The sequence below is a fragment of the Corvus hawaiiensis genome, chromosome 6 (assembly GCF_020740725.1).
Source record: "Corvus hawaiiensis isolate bCorHaw1 chromosome 6, bCorHaw1.pri.cur, whole genome shotgun sequence".
Classification (NCBI taxonomy): Eukaryota; Metazoa; Chordata; class Aves; order Passeriformes; family Corvidae; genus Corvus; species Corvus hawaiiensis.
In genome coordinates this window covers 63,083,459-63,096,739 of record NC_063218.1, presented here as the reverse complement: position 1 = coordinate 63,096,739, position 13,281 = coordinate 63,083,459, and positions in this window count along the sequence as shown.

The window sequence follows — 13,281 nt, the reverse complement described above, 5'->3', positions numbered from 1 at the left end:
CCTTTTGAAACTTGGTGAGCAAAACCAGATCTATTCAAAGGTATCATCTACTCACAGGTAACCCTTTATTCAGCCCACAGAAGTGACCATTTCTACACAAATATTTTGCAGTGGCTGTGCTTACACCTTTCTGTTACTTAAAAACCTTCAGAAGCTGACTGGATTGCCAATATGTGCACAGTTTTACCTGTCGTGGTCATCCCTAAAAGGTTCTCTGGGATTCAGGTCAGGTTTTGTGCTTGTGCCTAGCCTTACCCACAAAACCACCTAAAATTTGAAACTTCCCTTGACATTTCCCACCCCCTGACTACAGTTTCGCTTTCTGCTTGGCACTTTTTTGATTGAGGTGTTGTGGTCTGATGGACTCACCAACAGCAAGCGCAAAGAAGAACTCAGTAACGAGTAGTTTGTGAAAGGCTTTCTACGCACTTGAAAGTGTCCCCCTAAAGAGCCCATATTCCTATGAGCTTTCTGCAGAATGGTTGCCTGCAATTATTTTTCTCATCTTTAAGTGCATTTATGTAAAGGCTGCAGCAACAATTGGCACATATGAGCAGCAGATTGTCTGTGTTTTTCATTAGTGTGGCAGCAACATATCCTTTGTTTTTCAGTCCTGGGCTGAACGAAACATCTTCCACAGAGACAAATCTCCACGATGATTAATCATGAAGCATTCCATATGGATACTGATATCCCACATGCTTTAAATGAGGCTGGGTGGGAAATCTTCTGCTTCACTTTCCTCTCAACCCAGCAAACTGCTGAAAGGTACCCACAGGTCCATTCCCCTGTGATTTTTAACATCACCGGAGATTTGGCTGAGACCAGGTTAACTGTAGAAGCCTTTGCTCTTATAGTACTGATCATTTAGTGGTGTCATTTTTTAGTATAGTTTTTTCATAAGGACAAAAATAGGGTTATGCTCACACAAAACTGTTTTTGCCAAAGTGGCTTATTTCACCAACAGACCTGCTCTAAAGCCACACCACTCGAAAGTGCTTTCCAACAGCATAAAATTCACTTTCACTGTGAGGGTTTAGCATGGGACAGAAGGCTTTGGCTGTGCTGCCTGCAGACCCATTTGGCATTCCATGGAGTACTGCAGTGTGGAACCTTCCTGGGATGCAACTGAACCACACTTGGGTTTATATTTCTAATATATTAATATATTTATATATTAATAGTTTCCCCACATACTGCAGAGCACAGTCAAACTGTTCCATAATGCAATATATTGAGCACAATACACTAGCCAAAATCAGCTCTAAAATAAATAGCCACAACTTAATTGACGTAATAGAGGTCTATTTGCTTATACTGTTACTAGCTTGGCACTCTTCACTTATTTGACTTCAACTCAGAAAGTGCATTAAGAGTCTAATGTCCATTTTCCAAGTGGAAATAGAAGCAACTTCTTCCTATCTACACACATAAATTAAAACACCAGAAGCACAGCACAGTGTTCTTTGCTTTATGACTGTGCCTCAGTGTGAAGTACAGGTTCAGTTTTGACTTAATTTTTCCTTCTCCCAGACATATTTACTGTCCCACTTCCTCAAAGCCCATTATTGATGACAGACTGCTTAATCAGTCAGTGGCTCTCACAACATTTTTTTCATCTTCTGACCCACAGTGGTTTCAGTGTTGTTCTATAAATGGGTCTCTGCCCTCACAGCATATGATAAAATCCCCAGGATTCTGAGCTTCAGCAGGAAGACAATATGAGCTACATCCTTAAATACTTTTGTAAAAAGTAAAGTTGGCTCCTGGGGTGGCTTCTTTTGCTATTGTTTTTTGCCATTCAGGTAGAGGTTCAACGAACCAAGGTCTAGCAATTGGATATCCAGATGCAAATTTTGATGTCCCTCCAGAGTCAGGGGTAATTAACTCATAGCATTGCAATGTTGGCCCTTGCTGGGACATTTCGGTCATGACCCTCTTAATACAATCAGCTTCTGATACACCAGTACCCTCAAGGTGCCAGTACCACTAACAAACAAAAAAACCCTGAACCATAATCTTTTCCTTTCTCTCTAAGATTCCTGTCGAAGCGTGCTCTCCATCCAAAGAGCCCGGAGGGCTTGGTAGGAAGATAGACAGATAAGATTGTTTCAACAAGGAACTTTGAAGGACCAGCTCTTGCAGTGATTCATCTCTGAAGAAAAAGGCTCCTACCTACCCAAAACAGCCTGAATGGAGGTTTATGTAAAATGAAACCCATATTTATGCTGTATATTCAGCTTTCATTTACAAATAAATATACAGCAGGTACAAAACTGCCAGCTTAAATCCTTGGCATTGATGAAGACATTTGATTTGCTCTTTACTAGCATTTAGAAATGTTGATTTTTTTTCTAGCTATTTTTTAAAAAGATAACCGGCTTCCTACCTAGTTTGTGGGCTAGGTTTTAAACTACATGAGTATAATTCAAGAAACACCCTACTGGACTGAAGTATGTTAAACGAGAGGATGAGAAAAGCAGCAATGTGCATTAATATGTTATTCAGAGGCTTCACAGAGCTCCTGACATAAAGAATCAGTCAAATCTTCACCAAGTCAGGCCTCAGGAGAGCCAAGTGGCCTGCGTTTCTTTATACAGTTTTCCTCACGCCATCCCAATTATTAGTCTTGAGCTAATGGTGCTTTACTATGAATAAATATGCAAAGTGGAACCGATTGAATGAAATCCAAAAACCCAAGACACAAAGCTCCTCTGCTGTGTGCCAGTACCTCGCAGCTGCTGAGGCATGAGCTAGAAGACAGCTATATTTGCCTGGTTTTCACTGGTGTGGGCTCCATTATAAGCCAATATAAGATTAAAGAAAAGGAAAATCAAACCTTCCCATAAATCCATCTGAAAGCAAACTCAGCAATGCTGCAGAGACAGTGATTTACACTAGCATTCAATTTTAGGGACTAAAACGTCCCATCTGAGCAACAAACAAAAAATTAACCTATTGTTAACAATTCTCTCATTCATGATTTAAAACAGAAGCATTCACATAACTCGAAAGCATATCAAACGTGCTATTTTTTTAATCACTGTGAACAGCAAAAACAGGACTTTTAACCATGCTGAAACCACAGCAGGGGCTTTACCACTGCTCATTGAAAACAACAGTCTGACCCACACAGTAAAATTTTAACATATCTGTGATTTGTTTTGCATTTAACTGGAGCTCTGAAAAATGATACCAGTAAACAGCATTAAAATCTTCTGTCTTACATGGAAGTCTGCCTGGATCAGTGGCTTCATCTTAGGTTTATCACTCTCCTTTGGTCCACTTTTGAACTCCCCTCTCCTCTTGGCCCCGCAGTGTGTTCCAGCAATTTCTCTGGAGCTGCGCAAAGGTAGCAGCAGCTTCTGGCAGACCAAGGTCCATATAAGACATGAATCAAAATCACCACCAAACGTTTCAAAGTGAATGCTACTTTTCATCTGAAGAGGAAACCATGCCTTTTAATCTTAATTATTTTGCCATGGTTCTTCCCTCTGCTTAAAGGCTAACAGGAAAAGTAAGAAGTCTTATAAATTATTAAGCAAACAGAATTTCTGAATCACTTCATTCCTTGAGATACCAGAAGAGTCCCAAGAAAGGTGACCTTCTCATTTCTGGACTATCTGGAGTGTGGCTGGAGAGCATTAGGTAATTTTGGCAGGGGAGTTAACATCTAGAAATTTAATGAGCATTGAAGGGAAATTCCTAGCACGGTGATCAATTAGATCCTCAACTGCAGTTGGTATTGGATGGTCTGGCACTCAGGTTTTTTGCCAGGACATCGACAAAAAATTGTCAGCTCTGGTGCTCCTGGTGCTCCTTTTGCCACGCACATCCTGACTCGCACATATTCTGAAAGCATGAGCTACAAAACCAGTCAGGTCTACGAAGGGTAAAGTGGTGAAAGACACTCCCAGACCAGAAGGGTGATCCTTCATCCTCAATATACCCTCAATATAAGCAAAATTGTGGAGCTTAAACCACTTAATTTTGAAGTGTAAAGAATTGTTTTTCCCTAGGAAAGTTATTATCAGGCCCTGTGTTAGTAGTAATCATGTTATTATTTACTGATGCTACTGATTAGCCAACTGAAGGCAGCTCTGTATGTCTGCACCAACCAAAAATTCAGTCAATTTTATTTTCTTTCAAAACAACAACTTCACCTTCGTGTCACTGGAGCACTGGGGCCTTAGGACAGAGCTGCAATTACTGGTAGCACCACACCAGAGGAGATCAGGGCAATGGATTTGGCAGCCTTTGGGGAGCTATCGGTTTCCATGCCTCCAGCACAGACCAGACCACCAAGGAGGTGTAGATAAACATGGCAGGAGGCTGAGGACTGTGCTGGAAGCTTTGCATCCGAGTGTTCCAAATAAGACGTTGTTTAGGTACAAGAAGACACAGTTGTACACAGAAAATACTCATTGCAATGGTTGCAGACAGGATCTGAATGCTTTCTGCTACTAAAGATAGCAAAATCCATTAAACACCAAGAGAGATCCTGCAGATCCTAACAAATCAACCATGGTACAAATTCAGACGTAAGGCTAACTTCAGATCTCACTGTGAGCTCACGTGGCTTTATGTAACCTTGCACTTACAGTGGCACTTACTTTTGGTTTGCTCCTCTGTTAAAACCACCACTGGCTGCAAAATGCACTATAAAATCTGCTCCAGACAAACCATGGTAGAAGAATTTCTTCCCATTTCCTGTCCTTCCTTCCCAGTTTCTCTCTGCCATCCCTGTTTATCCTGATGTCCTTTATGTACCTTCCTGATGTTGCCAGTCCGATTGTTCAGCCTCCCTGTTGTGGATGTCACGATAACCTTTTGCATTTAATAGAACCAGAAATGGATTTAGGCAAAAATCCTACCAGTTTTTGTAACAGCATTAAATATACTCAATATGTCAATATCCTTAAGCACATCTCAACAGCATAAATTGAGAAGGATGGACAGATAGAGCAGGAAGCAACTGAGAAAACCACATGCCCCATCAAACAAGCTCTGCCCATTTGCTTAGATGACACTGACCTGCTCACAATTACCCTGAATACCCAGCTTGACCTGGTGTGAGTTTGTGACAGGAAAAGAAAACAAACAAAAAAACCTGACCTTTGAGCTTTGTAGCAGCCACAAATAATAAGGATGAGCCACAGAATAACTTCATTTTGTCCAGATAACGATATATGTTCCTCTTCACATCAAGTCCTACCTTATTCCAGAAAGGAAAATTGAAGTCTGGTGGCTGTAATTTAAAGGGAAACGGAGCACCAGTGACGGGGAGTTCCAGATACCTCTTTGCTGGAAATGCAGGAACAGTATCAATCACACCATTCCAAATGCCACTGACCCTTCCCTACAGCATACAGCTAAAAGCAGAAAAAAAGACAGAGAGTCCAAAGAAACTGAGGCTGTTGATAAACTGAAGAAAATTTCTCAAGTGTTTACAGGTCTTTCGTTATCTGAATCAAAGGTTCTGTCTGGTCAAGAGGTGATTCCAGGGAGAGGGCAGGGTTTTATTACAGCAGTATGCCCACACATGGGATTTTCTTCCTATTCTTCAAACTCACTCTGCTAGAAGTAGTTTGCAATACCAGCCAAGTCCTTTAACACACAGCCCCCATAAACACTGGGTTTGCTCCTGAATTCCTGGAGGATATTTTCATGTTGCCCCCACCTAGTGCCACCTTTTGCATCCTGACAAAAGGTAATGGTTGAGGGGAGAACTGAAGGCTGATGGCCCACACATGACTGAAATCAGGGAAATCACCCATCACTTCAAGGCTGTGTCTCCGGTGAAAGTCTCTGAGGGTGGCAAAACCTTTGTGAGACCACCCTGACTGCACGTGGTCTCTGCAGAATCTTCACCACTTTGGTCTTCCGAGCCTGTAAATTAACAAACGGCTCAGGTGGGAAGCACAAATAAAAACCAGGTATGGTATGGGAGAAGAACAAATCAAAGAGACCACTATCCCAGGGAGGATCTGGTTGAAAGAAGACAAAGGGCCATGCTAAGAACTAGAACCACTAAATTAATGTGAGAATTCAGTTACACCTAGGAAATATGAATAAGTCTCCCTGGGAAAGGTGCAATGCACAAACAGGGGCCATCAGCCTCAGGGAACCCGACAATTCCCAGCTCTCAAACATCTGCTTTTAGCAAAGCCTGCAGAAGGAGCTGGGTAGTGAATGCTACCTGCCCCTTGGCAAGGAGCTAGCCCACCATTGTCTCTCTCTCTCATTGGTGTGTTTAAGGGCAAATCTGTGCTCTCACACATTGTAAGTCTATTTTAAAAATAATAGCAGGAATAGTGGGAACAAACACCAACAAAAGGCAGGGGAAGGATTTACTCCTTGTGGCATTAATTCCTTCACTAATAAACCATAACTGCAAATTCAGTTACTCTTAATAGCAAAATTAGGTTCTTACCTGTTACTTTTTGCCATTCACATGACCTTTAGTCATTGGAACTGGAATTGACTTGTGTGGGTGTAGTTTGGTATGAGAATTGAAGGCTCTCATAATTCTCAAACACACCTACATTGATGTAAGAGCTGCTTAGCGTTTCAATGGAAAAAAAGAAAAGATAAGTAAATCTTGATAATGTAAATAGTGTTCAAGCTTTAGAGATCATTTCCTGAATAAGCAGAGTAGGCTGGGTCAGGGGAGTGGGAGGGAAGACTTAGAACAGATTTGCTATCAGGATTTCACAAAGCAGTTGAAAAATATGAACAGATTGACAAAATTTTTTATTTGATATAAACTGAGGGATGCTGTCATGATAAAAATGGAGATCAACTGATCCATCCTGTCATGACCTGTGACAGTGCTTGGAATTGATCATGGAAACAGTCCAACTCTTGCTTTCTGTTTCAACACAATATAAACTGGATTATAACATGATATTCTTTGCCTGAACATTCTCAAAAGTCTCACCACCTCTGCTTACTCACTCCCAAACCAACAAGATTTTGCATTTATCATCAGAGAGTGGTGTGATTTTTCTCAAGCTTTCCTTTGTGAGGCTTGTTTGTTATCACAGGCTCAGAGCTTACACTTAGAGTGCTCAAGATCTCCCCGGCAGACCTGAGTTAGCACAGGAGCTCTGGAGCACATCTCCATCCATATAATTTCCCCATTATGAGGGATAGTTTAATATATGCCTTTAAATTAGGCTCAGAACAGCTTGTTGTTATTGTTGGTTTTGGTTGGGTTTTTTTGTTAAAATTAACCTCCTAAAGATAATACTAAATCAGTAGGCTCCACTGATGCCAATTGCAATGAAGTGAACTCTACTAACTTTTCACATGTAAGACTGGGAAAAACCTTTCTTTATAAGATTTGGGGGTTTTTGGCAGTGAAATCTGAAGGCAAAAAAGTCAACAATCAACTTGATCCAAATCTCATTTTCTTCCCATTCCTGCTATTGAAATGAGAAAGGATCTCCCCACCCTACCCATATACAAACTTAAAACTGAAAATAGAAATAACACATTTTCACTCTTCCCTCAGGTGCCCATGTATGATAAAAGATTTTGGAGATGGCCTGGATGATTCCCAGAGTAGGTGTTATTCATTCAGCAGGTGGCCAGCACATACTCAGGTCCCTCATCTGTGTGAGGGTTTGAATCCACACTTCCCATTTGAACATCCCAAGTTACGTGAGCCACTTTTTTTTCTAGGAGAGCAAACCACAATACCACTGAAGGATTCACACTTCTCATCTGAATTTGGGTCCATGGCCTCCTCATTGCTTCATTCAGCCCAAGCTCTAACTCAGAGCAAGACTCACAGGGAGGGATTAGAGAATCACAGCTGCTTTCTTAATGAGATTTCATCTCCCTAATGCCGTGGCTTGTTTTCATCCCACCAATTCCCCAACCTTCCAAAGAGTCCCCAGAACAAAACAGGCTTGGACAAGGTAAAGAGGACAAATAATAACTTAGACATCTGAATAACTTGGGCATCTACATTTCATTTTCAAAAGCCAGTTGGACTGCAAGTGAAGTGAAAGGAACTTCTCAGACTGCAAAAGGAACTGTTGTTGCCAGCAGGGAGGAGCACACCATGTGTCTAACGCTACCCCGTGTTGATTCCTCTTCCCATATTTCCTATACAGTCAATGGACAGAGGATGATTTTTCCCAAGATCAATGCAGAACACCTTGGTGAGGTGGGTAAAAGACCACTTCTCTTCAGTATTTTTGAAAACTATTTCTTTTTCACTTGAAAACCTAAACCTCTTAAAAATGCTCACTAGGTCACCCCAACCTTCCTCATTCATTAGCAAAATACCCCTTTTTATTCACATTTTGCTTATCCTCTTTAATGTTTCAGCATCCCCTTTAAGACTTTTACACCCAGTAACAAAAGCATGAAGCAAAACGCTGAAGGCTTTGAGTCTGACCTGTGTAAACGTCGACTGTCCTCAGCTTTAAGGAGGAATCTGTCATAATAATGCACACAAGTGGCAAATAAAACTCATCAGCAATGATTAGGCATTTCTGGAATGCTGTAATAGTTTTCCATATTAGTGTTCATCCTGAGGTGCAGGATATTATCTGTAGAGAGCCTACATAATCTTTCTGAGATGAGAAATGCGCTCACAAATCAGCGTGTTGGCTGCACTTCCTGCTACTGACACCGGATTTTGAAAAAGAGGTCTTGGTAACAGAGTAAACACACAGCAGTTTTCTCCCAGAGACTCGGGTTTGGGCTCTTTCTCAACAACAAGGAAAACCAAATGTGATAGCCTCCATCCCAGTCAGCACAAGTTATTTATCCATCACAGACTCAGCGCAGCAGCCAGCACTCATCTGGCAGGAAAAGCCTTAGTCTGGAGTAGCTGGAGACTTGCCTGTCAGCAAGAGAATCACAAACCCTGCCTGTTGCACCAGCATGGTCTCTTTTTCAGAGCATCAGTGTCATTGATGATATTGATAAAAGTATATGGAACCGATAGAAGTCAAAATTATCAAAACAGAGCTGCCTGGAAAATGGGATGGGGTTTTTTTCCACTACAGAAAATAACTCATTTCTACTCACAAAGGAAAACTGACATTTCAGACACTGTGGAAACAGTCCTTGGAACAGAGATCTGGGACAGATCTTCACACACTGTGATCTCCATGCCTGGCCAGGGAAGATGATGCAGGGATCAAAGGACCACTGTGTGTCTTTGGAAATGACACCTCCTGAGCAGTCTCACCCCTAAGGGGGTAGTGAGATGAGACCCAGCAGAACCTTTAACTCTTTTACAGCACTTTCAGTGGTTGAACGCAGGGCTCCCAATACTTCTGTTTTCAGAATTCTGTTCTTCAACAAAATTGAAAGTGCATTTCTCTTTGAAATAACTCCTTTTCCCAAAGCCTAACAAAAGAAACAGTTCCAACAACAAAAAAGTTCAGTTTGATTTAATTGCTTCACCAACTCGGGAGAGTTGCAAGTTCCATTTCAACCCTGTCACTGGTGCTGCAAAAGCAGATCCCAAGGAGAAACACCTTTATAAATCAATGGCTAAATGCTTCCATGAGATTTATTCCCCAGCCTTATCTTAAACGGGTAACATGTGGCTGGCAAGACTAAGAAAAGAATTCTAGCTATTGTCCTCAGGCAGGCACTCTTCTGGCAGCTACAAAATAAATTTAGCCTAACCATAAACTCTTGTAACTATCAGGAATATGCATTATCTCTGCTGAAAATGTAGTGTTGCTCTGCAAGTTTATTAACGAGCAGATATTTTCAATCCTAACTGTCCAGGCTTCAGAGAAGTGAAAGGGAGTTTATAGGCATAAAAAGAAGGAAAAAAACCAAATCTGACTTCATCTGCTGGGCTTTTATCAAATGTATATAGCCCAAGAGCTTTAAAAAAGCTGGAAAATACTGTTTTCACCTTCTTTGCTTTGATAGCTATCAAACATTTGTTATTTTTAGCATCAAAGTAGCTGAATGGACGTTGTTAGAAAGAATGGTCTCCCTCTCTTGGGTCATGCAATAAACTTCAGGGAAGGGACTTAACTACAGAGACTGCTTGAAAAAATGGGGGTTTTAATTCCCAATCCAGCTTAGCAAACTAAGTGTCCATTTTGTTCGTCAAATCTTGTGGACTTATTTACTTGTGCGGTATTTTTCACATTTATGGTTTGGTTCCTGTGGCTGTAATCAGAGGAGGATAGTGACAGTATCTTCTGAGAACATAAACACTCCTCTGTGCCAGACCAAAGCCGTAAGCAACCCCATATCCAGTTGTTGGAGTTTTAGGAGCTCTCCTGGTTGGTTGGGTTTTTTTCCTGTTAAAGGAATTTCCCCCATACATGTTGCTAGGGGAACAAATGGCTGGGTATTTAAGAAAAACAAAAGAGCTGGCTACTTTTTTTGTTTCACCTGGGTGTGTGGGCAGTCGGTCTCCAGTCTCAGGCTTTCTTCGGCTGCTTTTTTCTTCTGCTGGAGAAGCCCCAGGATTCCCAAGCCTGCCTTCCCGCCCCACTGGGAGCTGGGCTGCGGCCACCCTGCCCCGCTACTGGTTCGAGCCTTCGCTAGGCACTGCTTGCCCTAACTGCCCAGACCTCCAGGGGGTTCCCCGTTTGGATACATCGCGTCTGCCGCCCGGGATTTGTGCTTGTCCCTGCCGTTCCAGCCTGCCGTTCCAGCCTGCTGTTCCTGAGGGTCTGGCCGGACACCGGGATTGGCTGCCCAGGGGTTTGTGAAGCCTTTGTTCCATCCCTTCCCGGGATCCCAGGCCACCAGTGCCGCGGGTTTCCCGAGCTCGCTCCGGAGCGCCCCCTGCAGCCGCGGGGGAACCATCGCACCTGCCCTGCTCACCGGGAGCCGCCAGCGCCCCTGCCGGCTGCGAGCGGAACTGCACCCGAGGGGAAAGGGCCCGACAGCCGAGAGGGCTGGCACTGGGTTTGTGATTGTTTGCTGTTACTGCCAGAGTTGTTGTTGTTTGTTTGCCTTGTTATACACATATAGATATATAATAGTAAAGAACTGTTATTCCTATTTCCCACAGTTTTGCCTAAAAGCCCCTTGATTTCAACATTATAATAACTCGGAGGGAAGGGGGGTTGCATCTTCCATTCCAAGGGAGGCTTCTGCCTTCCTTAGCAGACACCTGTCTTTCAAACCAAGACACCAGTTGACAGTGGAGGGTGCTTGACCAAGGAGCATCAAAAGCAGGGCATGGAGAAAGTGGCTTTTTTTTATTTGCCCTCTGGTTTCCTCTCAGTTTCTGGAAATTAATGATGCAGAGACTTCCTGGCTCAGATGCTACTCTGGATTACTGTGCTCAATAGCTCTTTCATGGCATTGTGTTGCTGATAAGGAGGCTGTGATTGATGCTCACTTAGTGCTCTCTGAGGCCTCTTTGGCCATGCCCTTCTTGCCACCTCCAGCTCCTTCCTTGAATCCTGGATTGGCATCTGAGGCAATAAAGCAGCATTTTCCAGAGATATTGATCTCTGAAGAGCAGATCAACAGCCTGATTGTTACAAAGCTGTTTGCAGAAACCCATTACAAGTGATTTATTCTTTTACAGCACTGGCTGGAAATCACATATGCACACACTTCTTCAGGCACTGAGCGATTCGGGCTGAGACCTCAAAATTAGGGGAAAACTCAGGCTCTGCACTCTCTACATGTGGACTGTGCAGATCCTACAGAATTTTATGCCCAAAGAAATTCTTGCACCTGCCAGGAATGAAATATAATGACTCAGGCCACTGTGTGCTGAAGTCATCTATTCCTTGTACCTCCAGCACAGCGGTGCCTCTGGCGTAACCTTGTTTGTAACTGGTTGTGGAACTCCTGTGCCTTCTTTTGCCACAGGATTTCCTAAAGTTATCCCCTGTGATCAGCTGAAAGCAGGAGGGTGATAGTGCCTAATGTCAGATGCACTTCTGCGTGTTACTTTTCTCTGCCTTCTCACAAGCAGTCTCTTAAAAAAAAAAAAAAAAAAAAGGATAATCCAGCTTTGGGCACGTTTAGCAAACTTCAAACAAAAGACAATATTGGAAGCAGAAGCCTCAATAGTACTTAACAATTACATTGTTAATCTTCGTATAATACAAACATTAAATAATTAATCTCAGTGGCTGAAATTCAGCCCCAATAAAACTCTGATGACTTCTGTGGATATTTGCCAGGGAGAAATTTAGCCTGCAACTTTTCTCATCTCTCCTGTTGGCAATCCTGGGAGCATTTTGTAGTTCCCACCCTGTCAGTGGCACAACTTTTGGCAGGAGCAAATTCCATGATGTGACTGATGCTGCACTGCTCCTCTCAGCAGCCGTGTAGCCCCAGTAATTTCCTGGGTACAACCAGTGGCACCTATTTGGCCCTCTGTGTACCCGAGAGAAGAATGAACCTACTGGGAAAACAAGAATAAACCTCTTCCAGCTTTCTCAGTTCTACCTTAAAGTTTAGAAACTTCTGCAATTCCTAATTCACATTTCTCTGGAAGTGAAACACAAACAACTATTTTGCCTCATTTCTTCCATTTCAGCAGCTCCCTCTTTTTAAATGTCACAGAATCAATGTCACTCATATAAGAAATTTTAAAGCAGAACTTAGAAAATGCTTTCTTTTAATGCCCAAACCTGCAGCAAATATAAACCTTTGTAAATGCAACCTAATTTGCTAACATGCAGTGCTAATTTGATTACTCCAGATAAAGGTTTTAGTGGGACCAATTGGCGCTTGCTGCAGTGTGAAACTAGAAGGATAATTTGCTAAGAGAAAAGTGCAAGCTCTCTTTGGCACCCTGAAATGTGTTCGGTAGGTTTTGTGCTTTTGCATTTGAGTGAGTACTCCAGCACAAATTGGGCACAATTAGCAGCACATTTAAAAAAATACAGCTCAGTTCTGGTGCTAATTTGTCCCTGCAATAACACCAATTTCCCCTGTATTTACACTCAGTAAGCGTACAGAGGCTAACACAGAGGAAAGTTTTGGACAATTCCCATTTGTATAGCACAGAGCAAATAATTCTTTGTGCCCTATGTGAAATGAGTCGAATATCTCAGCCCACTTTCCAGAGAACATGTGTCTACATCACAAAATCTGCCACCACAAGTTGGCACTAATTGGCAGTCTCAGCAAAGTGGCAAAGGAATGAATGGCCCCTGGATACCGAACTAACATTTTTCCCCTACAGGTGGTCTTTTCAAGTCGGAATTGAGACGTACATTGTTTAGGCAAGGTGAAGTTTGTACTGCTGGTACATGTTTTGTTGATTCATAGAAGATTTCAGTGTATAGCGAGCGGTTTCATGAGCGTTAC